Consider the following 15,489-nt stretch of genomic DNA (forward strand, 5'->3'; position numbering starts at 1 on the left):
AATTGAGTTGAAAATATTCCTCATAGACAAAACTGTAAAAGAATGGGAATATGCATTTTTCACATGATAATAGGCAATATTTTCCCCCCAAAGTTTTACCATGAAGCAGACAACACATGGTTATTCCTACAAAAAATAAATTCCTATTTAAAATGGAAAAAATGCAATTTTACTGACATTTCTGCATTCTTTTTGTATTATTTTCCCCAAAAAAATTATCTTCAAAATGGCAGCCTTACTTTCCTAATCATTTTTTCTACCTACATTCTCACAGATCATTGACTAAAGCCATATCTGAATTATAATGAATATCTGTTGTTTTAAAAAGATAATGAAATAAATTGCCACCCCTTTCATTGCGATTCACCGATGAATCAACAAAATAATAAAAATAATAACAGATAAATCTAATATTAGATATATTGACTGTTGCTGCCCTACAAGGGGCTTTAGAATATGTACAACTTGCACATATATTGAGTCATCAAAGAGAAACTTAGTTTTACTAAAAACAAAACAATAAATGAGATTACCAGCGAGAAAAAAAAATTAAGAATAGGAAAAACACTATAGTCTAACTATTACCACTGCTGGAAATTAACAAGGATATTTATAGAAATACAAAACATCTAACAAATCATCCGTGTATTCCGCGATATTTAAAAACAAATATTTATACACAAGAGTCTAAACGATGTCTAACAAAATTATGATATTTAAAACAATTTAGCTGCTTTTGAAAAATATGTATCATAAACGCAGGCTCGACAGTTTAGCTTTTGATGGAAGGTTTTTATTTTGTGCTTTAACTGGAATGCGCCCTTTGTGCAGAGTCTTGGCATTTTAGGGAGGCGGGGGAGGGCAGGAGTGGCATTTACCGGTCCTAATCGCTGTCCGAGGTGTCTTTTAGTCCGGTGTACAGTTGCTTACTGTATGTCGGTCGTCACATTTTCAATTGGTGGCAAGTGGACGTGTGCTGTGGATTTGTGGGTATAATAAGGCCAGGCGGGACTGTATTAAGGATCCTATTTCATAGAGGAAAGCATTTGATGCTGTTATTTTGTACCTCTAGACTTCTCATTGCATTCATGTGTTTTCTAGAAGGCCAATCGGGAGCTTTTAAAGCAATTCTGACATATTTATTTCCAAATGGTCAAACTTTTGTGCTTTTTTTTTGGGTCTGCCTTTCATCCAACTTGTGCTGCTAAGCATTAGGGCTAAGACAGAGAGTAGCTGATGCAACTGGGAAAGTTTTTTCTTTAACCCCTGACACGCCCGAGGCCTCGTGTAATAGAACTAAACTTAGAGTAACTGCGTATATATGTACATAAAGTGAAGGATGCTGTCTGCTTGAAAGAGTTTTTTTTAAATCCATCTACTACTCCATGGGTAAAGACATGCTGTGTGTTATAAATAAAAACAAGTGCATACTGAATGAGTAATTGTGTCCTCATTGTCACAAAATGGATTGCGTTTGCAATAAATTCATACAGTGGCGGAAAATCAGTTAAAAAAAATATAAAGTTGCATAAAACCTTCATCAAAGCGGCGCTGCCACGAGCGGCTGCCTTTTCCAGCAGCTGCCCTATTGTTTTATTGTCTGCTCCTATCTTCGGTGTTTTTTCTTCCCGTTTTGACAACTACACTATGGACTACTTCTATCCTATGGGACATGGGTTTTAGCGCACAAAAATGCGTGTAATCAAGGAATTTCAACTCCTTGCCCTGAAGAATTCTCGTGCCGGCGTGAGGAAGGGGCCTATCGTGGAAGAAGAGCCGGAGCTAGCGAAGCGGCTAGCGGCGTTATAAGTCTTCGGTACCATCCGTAATCATGGTAAATGCAAACTCACGACCAAATAAGATCATCGAGTGCTGGTGGACAACATCGAAGCGCACAGGGAGCGCAGTTGCTGTGTTTTGCGGAAACGTGGCTCACCTTTAGCGTTCCGGACGCTAACGTGTAGCCACCCGGAGCTACCCGGAGCTATCTGGCTTCAACGCCGCTAAACAGAGACACGAAAGCCGGGGGGAATCGGAGAGGAGGCGGACTTGCTAACACGAGGTGGTGTATCCCTGGATTTTCACAAAGAAAAGTTTTCCATCTGCCGCAGGGATGTCAAACTTTTGGACTGGCGTGACGTCATCCACTCCGCTACAAGCACCCTTAGGGCATCATGTTAATCTGTTAATAAACAACGGGGTAGACTGCTGGAAGTGTGAATTTCCCTACGGGGATGAATAAAGTATCTATCTATCTATCTATCTATCTGTCTATCTATCTATCTATCTATCTAACAGATATAAATTACTGCTATTAAAGAGACCTCAGCACCTCCTAGTGTTAAAACAAACTTCATTCATTTGTTGAAGAATACAGATATTTATCCAATCAGTTCAATTTCACAGGAATGTCCAACCCAGTAGAACGGACATGTCCAAAGTCCGGCCCGTGGTCAATTTTCATCCAGCTTGGCCCGCGTGTAGAATTAAGCACCGGTCATACATTGAGCAGCAGCGCTGCTACCTGCATGTTCTAAGTGCTGCCATCTAAGAGGCTCAAATAGGAACAGCAAATTAGTATGTGAGGCCCCCCAATTTTCTAAAACGGCGGCAATTAACAAAAGTAGGAAAGTTGACTGCAAGGGCCGACGGTTCAAGGATGGGTGGAAATTGGACTATTTCTTTACTGAATTGGACTATTTCTTCACTGAAAGAGACAGTGGCTGTTTTAAAGAGTTCAATGCGAAGCAACATTACCAAACAAAACATTGTGACGCATTTGACAAGATCACAGGTAATGAACGCAGCGAGAAACTGAAACATCTTGAAGCTAGCTTAATCTTACAGCAGCAATATTTTACAAAAGCTCGAGAGTCAAACGAGAATGCTGCAAAGGCTAGTGACGAGGTAGCAGCGCTGATTGCAAAGCATTGCAAACCTTTCACCGAGGGTGAATTTATCAAAGACTGTGTGATGACAATGGTAAAAGATATCTGTCCTGAGAAGCAGCAAGAGTTTGCCAAAGTCTGCCTGGTACGCAACACTGTCGGACATCAAAAGACAATTGCTGTTATCTGTAAAAAACGTCCGCCAAGGTTGGCCCCCCTACATTTTTAACACGCCAAATCTGGCCCCCTTTGCAAAAAGTTTGGACACCCCTGCAGTAGAATAATATTACCAAGCAGAGTTGAATGAACATACAGATAAGTACTGAAATATGATACATTTCTGCTACATACTTAAAGTGTGTATTATTTAGCACATTCTAGTAGTAATAAAACCAAATTTGTTAAAAAAAACAGTTATAATTATAAGCAAAAATACATATTAATCTTTAAAATACCAGAAATACGAGAAATTTGCATTTCTTTTACATAAGCTGACATAAGTCAGTTAGTTCTTTATTCCTTTATCTCTTTGTTTCTTTATCCTCACTGTAAATGTGGAACTGGAGTCGTCCAGTTTCGTTGTCACAGCATATCCCACGTTGTAACAATGACAATAAAGGCATATTCTATTCTATTCTATAATTGACCGCAAATTTGCTGCTATGGGTGTTCAAAAATAACAAACCTTGTAAAAGGCTGGGAAAATTTGTTAGAAGAAAGATGGTGCTTTGGTCAGTTTGCCCAGGTATTTGAACGTATCCACAATATTCACTACTTTCTCTTGGATGTGTGTTGGAAAGTAGTGAAGATTGTGGATACGTACAAATACCTGAGCACTACATCTGACAGCGTGCTTAAGTTCTCTTCGATTGTTGAAGAGATCCTCAGGAAATGCCAACAAAGACTGTATCTGCTGAGGAAACTAAAATTTTTCGGGATCAGCAGTAACATCCTCACCAACTTCTACTACTCCTTCATTGAGAGTTTGATCACCTTCTCCTTCATTTCCTGGTTCCACTCTATTAGTATACAGAAGAGAAATCACCTGTTGAACACTGTAAAAGTCTCCTCCACAATAATAGGCCAGCCTCTAAGAGCTCTCACAATACTGTGAGATCAACAAACCACGCAGAATCCTTCAGGACCCTACACACATCCTGTTCCCGGAGTTTGTTTGACTGCCGTCAAGAGGTGGACTCCGCTGCCCCGGCAGCAGGACTCAAAAGAGGAAGACTGGCTTCATCCTCAAGGTTTTTCATCACCTGAACTCGTAGCCCCCTCCCCCTAGTGTTCAGTAATGTTCTGCCCCTGCATCATTCACAACAGTGCACTAACTCACTTATATTGGCACTTATTATACATTTTATTCAGTCTTATTTATTGTATGGACTTCAGCACTTTACGGTTGAACATTGGATTATTGTATGTATGTGGGTTGGAGTTGTATGCTACTCTGTGTGTCTTTTAATCGCCCCTTGGGGACCAATCAAGTGTTTTGATTGATTGATTGACTTTATATCTCTGTAATTTGCTTGCTTGTCTTTCTTGTGCTTTGTAGAACTCGTTTAGGGTCATAGTACACAATGCATGATCATCTAGTGGTCTAATTCTAATAATACACACTGTTCTTTTAATGCAATCATGTGTTGGAAGTGGTTCAAGAAATATATAATTCAATGAAAATGTTAATACCTGAATATTATTGACTATCAAAGAAAATGTATTTCAATGATCTCACCTGATAGTAGAAGTTACAGAAGTTCACATCGATGTCGATAAAAGCTGAACGAAGAGATTTGCATTGAACCTGGTGGGAGTAAGACAGACATTTGAAATACACTGGACAATCAACTACAAAAATCCAATTACTGGTGAGCTAATATATCATACTTTGTCAGATTGACAGGGAGAATCCTTTATCAGAATTACAAAAGGAGAATTCTTTGTCATATTTTTTCACATGTCAAACATAAAATTAAGATTTATTTTTGGTCATCTTAATAATATAAGTAGAGTCCACCCATTTCTCCCCTCAGGAAAATACAGAGTTGCTAAAGCACAGTTTTATATCCTCTTGTTTGGATGATTGTAATTCCCTACTCTCTGGTATCCTCATAAAGAATATTGCCCGCCTGCAGCTATTGCAAAATTCAGCATCACATGTGCACCAGTTTTAAATTAGTTGCATTTGCTCCCCGTGTATTTTAGGATTTATTTCAAGGTGATTTTACTAGTTTTAAGTATTTTAACAGTCTTGGTTTATTTTATCGGTCTGATCTGCTTTTATTATGTTATCCCCTGAGGTCCTTTGGCACAAATTGTTAACTGTTCCTAGGGTGAGAACCTAAACCTATGATGAGGCTGCATTCAGCCACATTGTCCCGGAGGACATCAGTTCTATAGGAACCCTTGATATTTTTAAGAGGAGGCACACTTTTTTTAAGATGGCTTTTAATTGATCATTTTTATTTCAAACCTTTTAGTGCACCATGTTTTACTTTTTGTAGTTTTAGTTCTTTAACGATTTCTTCTTGTTTTATGCCTTGCCATAGCTGTATTTATATACGTTTACAATTTTTTTTTTATCATTTATTTTACCCATTTTTTGTGTCTTTGTATTTGGGTCACAAGTTATTGTAAATTGACTGTTTTTATTCAGCCATTTACAGGGTTGGGTAGGGTTACTTTAACTTGATTACTTTCAATTACTTTTGGATGACTCCACTACCAAATATGCTAATAAAAGACAAAATAAACTAAATATGAATAAAATTATGACTCACAACACGTGGTAAGCTTTCTCTCTTGGCTTTGATCTCTTTGATCTCCGGCAAAACTAACATAAAATGCGACAGAAACAAAATGAAAATAAATCCAAATAGCTTGCCAACATCATTTTTGACGTTCCATGTATTCCGTTACTCCCCAGTTTAGTAATTTTATTCATATTTACTTTCTTTTGTCTTTTATTAGCATATTTGGTATTGGAGTAATCCAAAAGTAATTGAAAGTAATCCAGTTAAAGTAACTCTACCCAACCCTGGCCGTTTAAGGAGCAAATGGCTGCCCGATAAGTGCTATATAAATACATTTTAATTTTTATTTTATATACCAAATACATAATCGTGACATAGTATTTATGTATCTCATCAAAACATAGTTAATGTTTATTTACCTATAATTGATTTATTTCTGCTGATGCATAGCTTGCTTTCCTGTCTCTCTCTAGCGGTACTAAAAAATACTACATTGTGAACAATCCTAGCGTGTCTTTCACTGTTTCAAGCCAGTTAAGTTGTTTTATCCCTAGTGGCTCGGTTAAATTTAGGTGTTAAGTTCTACACCTCAGCATTTAGTTTTTGTGTGAATGTCTGTTTTGTTTTGTTTTATTATTTTGAAGTGCATTTCCACTGAATACTTCAAAATAATCGTAACATCTTCGGACCAATACCAATATTATACACTTGAGTAGTCATTGATACAGGTATTTTGATAAAGTACCTTTTACCTCGCGTAATGTGATTAAAAGTGAAGAAATTGTCTGACCGTTTCTTCTTTTGTCGTCTAATCTTAAATTTAACGTTCACTTTTTCCCCTCCAACTCGAACTGCCTCATCAAAACAGATGCGCTGAAGCATGATGGGAAATGTAGTATCCAACGTTCTATTTGTGTCTCTATTTTAAAAACATGCTACTAAATATAGTGTATAAAGCATAAATTATAACAGAAACAAAACTATACTAAGGATAGTATTTTTCATGAAATAATTCAAAAATACATAGTCGTTTTTAATCTTTCTTTTTTTTTTCTTTTTTAACTTGGATGCCTTTCTAAAATACAAGCATAATTGCCGGGCATTCTACTTGGGTGAGATTGTTGGGGCTGTGATTTGTTTATAAAGTCCCAGCTCGGTAGCGTAGATGGTAGGGCGCCCGCTCCGAGACTGGGAAGTCGCTGGTTCAAGCCTTACAACATTGGTACCCAATGCCTCCCTGCTTGGCGCTCGGCATTAAGGGTTGGAATTGGGGGGTTTGGTCACCTAATGACTCCCAACACAGCAGTTGGGTCTAAAAACCCGGCGCCGATCGAAGGCGACGAGTCACGCCGATAGCTTCGCGTGACAAAATGATTTTCCGGTAGATATCATGTTGATGGTTGATACTGCCATGCCAGAGCCGCATGGCTGCATGCAGCTCCATAGCCGTTTGTACACGTAGATGTTTATTAATTTTGTTGGTATTTATTAGGGGTGCTTTGACACCAAACCTAGCCAAAAACAGTCCCAGATGCCCAAAGTATAACTGTGTGAATCTTCACCAAAATCAATTTAGCCGTTTTGGAGCTTATGAGTAACAAACAAACACACAAATCGGGATTTATAAATAAGTTTACATTTAAAAACCCAATTCTGAATGGCCAAAATTTTTAAGACTGTCCTAATTTGGTTGTAGGTCTTGTATGGAAGCTCATTAAACAATCTATTTTATTGATGAAAACACACAGAACAAACTGTAAACACCCAAAAACGCCAGCACCCAGAGCAATTTGATTGGAAGAGGGGTGGGCGGACCTCCGCACACTACCCTAAATACATCCGTATCCTTTTGTTTTCAGTATTTTGTGAGATTTTTATAAAATAATTACCAACAAATATGACGATCAAAATGAGCTTCAACGATCTTAAGTAACTGCGGGAGTGAGACCAATTTGAAGTACTATTTTGTTGATATGGACACAGGCTCTGGCATTATTATTACATAGATTTATCATATTTCCAATCTCTCAAGGTCACATATTGAGTAAAATGTTCTGAAGAATTAGCTTTTATCAGCAGAGTAGGTTTGGTGGATTTGTTGAATTTTGTCTTAAAATTTATGGTGTTGCACTCAAAAAAATAAATAATTATAATGTTTTTTGACTATAGCTCTTTGAGACAAAAATGTTCCCAACCCCTGTACTACAGTATTGATTTAGGACACGATCTATTTTACTTCAAATTATATTTTGTCGCCACCAAGGGGATGTTATTGGAGAACAAAAATGTGGCGTGTAAAGAACATGCTACTCAACAAATAAAAATAATGTAATCTATAAAATTTTTATAACAAATAACCTCAGTATTGTCAAACTGTCATTTTAGAAATAATACCAGGCGGCACGGAGCCCCACGGTGCGGAGGTTCAGGGTTCAAGTCCAGCTACCACAGCCACCCCATGTGGAGTTTGCATGTTCTCCCTGTGCCTGCGTCGGAGTTCCTCCGGGAAATCCTGTTTCCTCCGGTTTCCGTCCACATTCCTAAGAACATGCATATTAGCTTTATTGGCCGGTCCAATAAAAAAGTGGCGTAGAAATGCTTTTAAACTCCTTGAGCATGTGGGGAAGTCCAACTTTTTGAGCGATAGAACGCATCCTCTTTTGCCTTTAGGTCTTTTTTGGGTCTAGAGCATTTTATTGACATGATGGTTTTCAGAGAAACTTGAACCAAAAAAGATTTGCACAAAGTAATCAAGGTTCGTTCAGGTTTTTACGTGTAACTTGGTCTGAAACGTCATTGAGACACAAGCAGACACAGGCAGAAAAGGGGTAGGGTGATTGTTTAGCCAATCAGAATGCAGAACACAATTCACGAGGAAAATCCACGAACGTATGAAACCGTGATAGAACGAGGGATTACTTATTACAGAGACCCCTCTGTCAACACCAGAACGGAAACAGGACCCACTCGCGTAGCGTTTCTCACACTTTTATTTGGAAGAAGGGAAAGGATTGCACACGCGATCCGGTGATCGCTGGTCGCGGGGAGCAGGTCGCTCTGAACTTGGGAGTGGGACTTCCGTCTCGAGCAATGGCAGTGTCGGGAACTGAAAAAACGGGTAAGTAGCCGGGATAGAAGAGCAAATATATGATCGGGATCGGAAACAAGTTGAAAGCCAGGAGAGGTGAGTCGGCGTAGCTCTTTCTCGGATTTTGAATTGATTTTGTCTTTATTCTCCTTGATATAATTGAATTGTGAATTGTGTTCTGTTAGACAGCAGACAGAGCGGGGACAGATTAGGGAGGGGCCTTAGTGTTGAGTGGGTGTGACTGTCTACTGTGATAGGCTGGTGTATGCTGTCAGTCAATCACTGCCCGGGTAACCAAACTGGGAAGTGTAGCGACCGCTAGCATTTAGCAGTTCAGTACTTTTAAAAGAAATTCATCTAATAAATTGAACTCTGAGAAAAGTCAGAAGAGCGCAACAAAATGGTGAGCGTGTGCTCCATGGATTATTATCAAGTTCCAGAAGCGATTGGGGCGGGGTCCGTGAAAAAGTAAACGCGGTGCTTCTGGTCTGGCCTAATGCTATTCGCTAGGCTCAGTCGCCGCTGCAAACCCTGTATCATACCATTGCCAGGTCCGTTAGCCATGAAATGGATGATCTGGAGCTACAATTCATGGGAAATTGCTACATTCGGGAGGATTTTATTTTGATCATCATTGATCATTATTGATTTGGTTCAATTTAAGGACATCTGATGCTAGCGCGCAGCTAGCCAGCCACTCTCTAAATTGCTTTGTTAAATTTAAAGGAGAAACCTTCCAATTTCTTTCAACTGGAATTATGTGTTGTGTATTATTTGTCAATCAATCTATCTATATACAAGGTCATATCTTTTAGAGGGGTGATCGACAGTAAGACAAACACAGAAAAACAAAGAAAATAAAAAAGGGAATAAATAGAAAAAAAACACACACAAAACTGTTTGGGCCATGGCCAATCCAAATGCCCAAACACCCAAACAAGTTAAACACCCAAGTTGGTCATGCTTTCGTCCCTCAAGATGAAGCGGGACACAAGAAAGCGGCCATGTCACTCGGGTCAGGGTGACACAACACACTCTTTTGTTCAACAGCAGGGCCTGACAGCTTTGACTGGTTTACCCCTGTCGCATCATACAGGTGCCCTGCCCATCCCTTAGAACGCGTCTAAACATCCCACTATCCTTTTACAACACCTCTCCACTCATTCCTATCACCAACAAGAGCTCTAGCTTCCATTATATTTTAGACCTCTTTCCTGCAGTGCACTCATAACACCATACATACACGTCAATCGCGGCCTTCCTCTTGGTCTCCTTCCATTTACTTCTGCTCTGTAGATCCTCTTCAACATCCATCCTCTCCATGTGTCCAAAACCAACCGAGTACTCTCTTATCCACACGCTTGGTCAGTTCCACTACTATTGTAGTTCTGTCTCTCACAATTTCATTTTTCAATCCATCCAATCTTGTCATTCCTAACATACTTCTCAAACACTTCATCTCAAAAACATTTAATTTTCAAATCTACGTTTAGGCTCCAAGTCTCTGCACTATTCAACACAGTCGGCACAATCACACTCTCATACAGTCCCCTCTTAACATCCATACTCACACTCTTGTTGCTCTCCTCACAGCACCCAAAACCTTGCTTCCTTGATTCACTCTGTGCAATACCTCGCACTCCGTTCCACCAACTGCAGCCACATCACAACCCAAGTACCTAAAGCTTTCAACTTTTTCCAACACCTGTCCATGCAACCTTATTTCTAACGCCATGCCCACTCCATCATGTGAACACTTCATCACCTTACTCTTCCCAACATTCACATACAACTTACGCCTATCACATACCCTCCAAACTCCATTACCAACCCTCTCAATGTTTCCTCAGAATCAGCCACAAGCGCTGAGTCATCTGCAAACAACAACTGACTTACCTGCCACACCGTTCCACTATTATCCATTATCTCTACACCTCTGCCAAATACTCTTGCATTCACCTCTCTCACCACACCATCCACGTATACATTTTTAGATCTACAGTTGTTATTTTGTAAGATTCATATACTCTCAGTCGGTATTGACGTCTTCTCGAGGTGAGTTCAACCCTTTGGGGGCTTTTATGAAGGTGCGATGCTACTTTGCGAATTTTCACTTTTCGTGGGTAGTTCTGGTCCCTGTTAACGCCAAAACCGAGGGATCTCTGCACAGTATTCTTTTTCTTTACGAATGCGTATTGTTTTGAGAAAAAAAGGTATTCAGGCGTACAACTCGGTTTGATTTTGGTAGCAATTTATTTATTTGTGGCGTGTCTTTGTTGGTCATCAAAGAAGCACCCAGCTCTGACTTCCCCCTCAATACATCGGATCGAAGTCATCTGACGTGCGAGAGACATCCGGCATCAAGTAAGGGGAAAACACAATTTTCTCCATGTTATTAATGAGTTCATTAGACCCATGCTTGTCAACATATGACTGCTTGTATTACAATCAGATTTCTTGTGCCATTTTACATAATCCGATGCAGAAAATCGATTATTAGGAAGTCCTTCTGCTTATTATGGTCAAAAGTGCTCAATGGGATATATTATGTTGTGGACAGCAGTCAACAGATGTTCATGCAAAACAAGCTCCAGAAAGCCATTGCCAATTTTTTGGAACAAACTGAAACTGATTTCAAAGAAGTTGAAGGATTTGAGAATGCCCAAGAATGCCCGAACATACCAACTGAAGCCAGACAATGTCGCGTTTTGTGGTGGTAGGACATTTTGGCAGGATGGAGTATGCGCAGGGAAATTATTCCTGTGTTTTGTACAAAAGAAGCTCGTTAATATATTTTTTCAGTTTTCTTTGCCATATTGCAGTTCGAATTTCACATTGTCAAGGTATCGCAGACAATATTGTGCGCGTTGCTGAAAAACGGTAATTAGATACAGTTACCAGTTCTAAAGCTTCAAAAGTAACCTAAATCCTAAAATAAAACTCACAGCAGCCTTTTGAAGCCTTTATGTTTCTTGGCTGAGAGCACGCAAACTAACACTTAGCTGAGACACTCTATATCCATTTTGTCCCAGCGCTTCAGACCACTAGAACATTTCTTTCTCCATTCCTAGGTACTGTCCGAGACGTTTTATTGTTTTGTCTGGTGCATAGCAAAAATCATTTTACAAATAAAAAGACCAAATTTCAGCACAATTTTACCGTAAATTCTATGCTCACGTTTGCCTCATTGACTTCATTGTACCTGTAAAGGCATGTCCCCTCCCAGACTGTTTTGTTTAAATTTAGCCTCCATGCATTGAGTACAGTATAAGCATTGAGTATGAAGTGTAGATACAAAGTTTAGCAGACCCTAAAGTGACCCCATTAAACAAAATATCTAACAAAAGCTTGGATGAGAAGTTTGCTGAAACATAAGTAGCACTTCACTGTGGCCAAGGAGGTAGACGAGCGAAAACCAGTGTGTGAAGTCAAGTCAAGTCACATTAATTGACTAGCCCTTAATCACAAAATGTCTAAATAGACAATAATGACACCATCCCCTGATCTTAAACCAACATGCGGGCAAGGAAAAACTCAAAACCTCAGCACGAGGAAAATGAGAAACCTTGAGAAGGGGCCTCACAAGCGGTAAACCCTATTCCAGGATGATCAAGGTGTCACAAGAGGGACCGAACCAAAACGGAGGCAGGAGGCGGGAAAGGAGAACTCAATTGCGTTGACGATCAAAACTTTTATTTACCAAAATAAAAGTCGTCCAAAACTCAGGGACAAGACAGAACAAACAGGCTTTAACTAAAAACGTGCAAACACAGGTTTCTTCGACTCAAGCAACACAGGACAGAGCAAAACAGAACGAGAGATGCAGACAGAAAATGCAATTGAACCAGCACCCGCAAAACCCACAACCCACCCTTAAGTAGCACACACGCAAATTAGCTGATCTACTGCAGCCGTGCCCAGGGGGCGGGGCCAGCCGGTCACCACGGCGACCATGCTGGACACGACCCAAGGTGTAATAGATTCAGCATTGGGTAACAGTACACAAAACATAGTGAACATAGTGAGTATACAGAGAGAGCTGCTAACGAGATCAAAGAGATCAAAGCCAGCAGAAAAGCTAATGTTTTGACTCATTTCATCTGCAGTAACTGTAATAAAAACCTCCACCGGTGTTGTGGAATGCTCTTCCCCCTGAGAGCCGATCTGCAACCTCAGTGGAAATGTTTAAATCTAAGCTTAAAACTCACTTCTACTCTATAGCATATGAATAACCTAAACTGCTTATGTGTAATAACTTGTGAATTTTGTGATTAAGGGCTATACAAATAAAAATGACTTGACTTGACTTAACATCAATAAAAGAAAACAGGTAATATGTTGAAATTTGTCCAGAAAGTGCATGACAGGAATGCCGCAGTTTCCCATCTTTGCCGGCTGGTCGATGCAGACATGCTTCAGATCCAGACTCATCTCGAATCATGTGTGCTTGCTGTGTTGAAAATGTTGGCAGCGGACAGCACAAGGCCAAATCAATGAAGCTGTCACTTACAGACTTTACCACCCAATCCCACCGATAAGGGCCATAAGGAAAAAAAATATGCTTTTATTTTTTTGTATCCATCGATACAGTCTCAAACCTGATACCTTGGCAATGGTTGGTTGGTTGGTTGGGTGTGGGGCACCATTTCCTGTGGTGTGTCTTGGGCATGTATAACCTGGTTTCAACCATCCCTCATGAGGTAAAAAGATAACGTAGGCAAATTTGATCTTTGGGGGGCATTTTTCAAATGTTCACGTGAAGCCTTTTTAGCTAGTATGTAAATTCATGTGCATATTTGGCTTTGTAAAACAATTCCCACAGTGCTTTATTGGCATGAATAGATTAACTGCGAAATTGAGATAGTACTGCAGTTGAACTGTAATATGATTGAATTGAAAGAAAAACCACCAAAAAACGTAATAGTTTGAAATATATAATGCAAGAAAAAGAAGGAATCATTTAATATACAGTGGCTTGCGAAACTAATTGGCCCCCTTGAACTTTCTGACCTTTTGCCACATTTCAGACTTTAAACATAAAGATATAAAACTGTTTCTTGTGAAGCATCAACAATAAGTGGGACACAATCATGAAGTGGAACACACTTTGTTAGATATTTTAAACTTTTTTAGCAAATAAAAAAACGAAAAAGTGGGTGTGCAAAATGATTCAGCACCATTGAGGTAATACTTTGTAGCGCAACCTTTTGCTGCGATTACAGCTGCAGTCACTTGTGGTCTATTTGCACATCGAGAAACTGATATTTTTGCCCATTCCTCCTTGCAAAACAGCTCAAGCTCAGCGAGGTTGGATGGAAAGCGTTTGTGAACAGCAGTTTTCAGTTCTTTCCACAGATTCTCAATTGGACTGAGGTCTGGACTTTGACTTGGCCATTCTAACACCTTGATATGTTTTTGGTGAACCATTCCATTGTAGCTTTTGTTTTATGTTTTGGATCATTGTTTTGTTGGAAGACAAATCTCCTTCCCAGTCTCAGGTCTTTTGCGGACCCCATCAGCTTTTCATCCATGATGGTCCTGTATTTGGCTCCATCCATCTTCCCATCAATTTTAACCATCTTCCCTGTCCCTTCTGAAGAAACGCAGGCCTAAACCATGATGCTGCCACCACCATGTTTGACTGATTGTAGTCCTATGGACAGATTCTCCCACCTCAGCAGTAGACATCTGCAGTTCATCCAGAGTAATCATGGGCCTCTTGGCTGCATCTCTGATCAGTTTTCTCCTGAAGGTCTATGGGGATGGCCCGATCTTGGTAGATTTGCAGTGGTCTGATACACGTTCCAATTCAATATTATTGCTTGCACAGTACTCCTTAGGATGTTTTTTTTTGTATCCAAATCCAGCTTTAAACTTATCCACAACAGTATCTTGGACCTGCATGGTGTGATCCCCGTTCTCCATGATGCTCTCTGCGCTTTAAACAGACCTCTGAGACTATTTACAGTGCAGGTGCATTTATACAAAGACTTAAGTACACACAGGTGGATTCCATTCATCATCGTTAGTCATTTCGATCAACATTGAATCATTCAGAGATCCTCACTGAACTTTTGGACAGAGTTTCGCAAGCCACTGTACGTATTTAACTTATTAATTAATTCCAGGGATGCAATGATGAAATGATAAAATCAATTCTTAAAACCGTTTGCACCAAATTTCCTCAGTGATTCATTGTGTCTCGCAATTTATGCTGTACTAAGCTCGTTAATTCAACACAAATGCATTGAATTTCCACTTGAGCCGGCGACAAGCTTGTAGTACTTTTGTCTGGCAGAGGGCACTCCAAAACGCTATCTTTATGCATGCACTCATGTTGATACAAATCCAAATTTACTGTATTTAAATAGCATTTTTCAGACAAAGGTTCTGTGTAAAAACATTTCATTTACAATAGGATGAGGTGCAACAAAGTACTCGCCATCTCCTACAATGTTGGCTCTCTTTTTGGGAGTTTTTTCAAAAGGAATCTTACATATTTGCAGACATGGGCATAACCAGCACATTTTTGGGAGTGCACAAGCCCCCAGTTTCAACCCAAGGACCCCATTAAAATGGTAGCATTTTCAAAAGGGACAGTGTGTTATATTTAGGGCCTCCTAGTGGCACGAAAAACTTATATTGGACAGAAAAAAATAAGTCACAAGAAAGTCTCTGGTCAAGAAATTTGTATTTTATTTACATAGTGGAATCCATGCTTAGTAGACCGCCATGTTTGTCAGGCGTCTTTATGCTT

General features: G+C 39.6%; 1 long non-coding RNA gene across 1 annotated transcript in view; it reads right to left on the reverse strand.

Moving 5' to 3' along the window:
* LOC148376534 (uncharacterized) overlaps positions 1 to 6,500 on the reverse strand; it is a 44,833-nt gene extending 38,333 nt beyond the window's left edge. The window contains exons 1-2 of the long non-coding RNA XR_015852092.1: positions 6,397 to 6,500; positions 4,627 to 4,695 (exon numbers count right to left, since the gene is read on the reverse strand). This is a non-coding gene — a long non-coding RNA (uncharacterized LOC148376534). The remainder of the gene's footprint in view (positions 1 to 4,626; positions 4,696 to 6,396) is intronic.
* Between the last annotated feature and the right edge of the window lie 8,989 nt (positions 6,501 to 15,489).

This window comes from Urocampus carinirostris, chromosome 1 (genome assembly GCF_059441175.1).
Source record: "Urocampus carinirostris isolate Australia breed hairy pipefish chromosome 1, RoL_Ucar_1.0, whole genome shotgun sequence".
In the NCBI taxonomy this organism is placed as follows: Eukaryota; Metazoa; Chordata; class Actinopteri; order Syngnathiformes; family Syngnathidae; genus Urocampus; species Urocampus carinirostris.